Source organism: Triticum dicoccoides, chromosome 7A (assembly GCF_002162155.2).
Source record: "Triticum dicoccoides isolate Atlit2015 ecotype Zavitan chromosome 7A, WEW_v2.0, whole genome shotgun sequence".
Lineage (NCBI taxonomy): Eukaryota > Viridiplantae > Streptophyta > Magnoliopsida > Poales > Poaceae > Triticum > Triticum dicoccoides.
The window spans coordinates 40,881,432-40,882,541 of NC_041392.1; positions in this window are offsets into that span (position 1 = coordinate 40,881,432).

Below are 1,110 nucleotides of genomic sequence, written 5' to 3' on the forward strand. Positions count from 1 at the left end.
GGCGTAGGGGCGCGACGCGGGGCGGCGACGGCGTAGGGGCGCGACGCGGGGCGGCGACTGCGTCAGGGCGGTGCGGGGAGGTGACCGCGACGGCGCATGGTGGTGCGCGGCGACGGAGTCGGGCGGCGCGGGGTGGCGACGGCGTCTGGGCGGCGCGGGACGGCGTCAGAGGCAGGGGCGACAACAGTGACGGCAAGGCGCAGAGGGGAAGCCTGGCGGCGTCGGGCGGGGAAGACGAACTGAATGGAAATTTTCACAAGTGCTAGTTATATAGACGAAGCATTGGTCCCGTTTCGTGGCACCAACCGGGACCAATGCCACCTTTAGTCCCGCTTGGTGCCACCAAGTGAGACCAAAGGCCTCTTTTCAGCAGCCCAAAGAGCGGGAAGCGACGGCCTTTGGTCCGGGTTGGTGGCACCAACCGGGACTAAAGGGGGGCATTGGTCACGGTTTGTGCCACGAACCGTGACCAATGCCCCCTTTAGTCCCGGTTGGTGCATCAACCAGGACCAAAGGCCTGCGCCTGCCAAAGCCGCGGTGCGGTGGGATGTTTAGTCCCACCTCGCTAGCTCAGGAGCGGTCGCACCTGTTTATAAGCGCTGCCCCGCCCTCTCCATCGAACTCCTCAGAACTGCAGGCCTTTGGGCCTAATCTCACACCGCTATGCCTGTGGGCCTGCTGGGCCTTCCGCGGGCCTGAATCCTGGCCCATGGATGGGCTGCTAGTCGTATTCAGGCTGTGGTGGCCTAGTAGGTGGCATTTTTTTTACTATTTGTTTTTTTTCATTTCTACTTAGAACTAAATACTTATAGTTTTTTAGTGATTTTTTTCTTTTAGGTCACAAAAATTATAAACTTTCTGTTAGTGCCATTAGTTTTAAAATTTCAATAGTTTAAATTTGAATTTTTTAAAATTTGTGTGAATCACTAGTTTATGAATAACTTTACTATAAAAATTGATTTTTGAGTCATTATTTTTCCTGCTATTTAATATTACTGTGTCTTATCATTATAATCAATTTGATAATTTTAGTTAGTCATAACAAATATTATAGGCATTTTTTTCTTTTTTGATATTTATTTTTTCATTTCTACTTAGAACAAAATACTT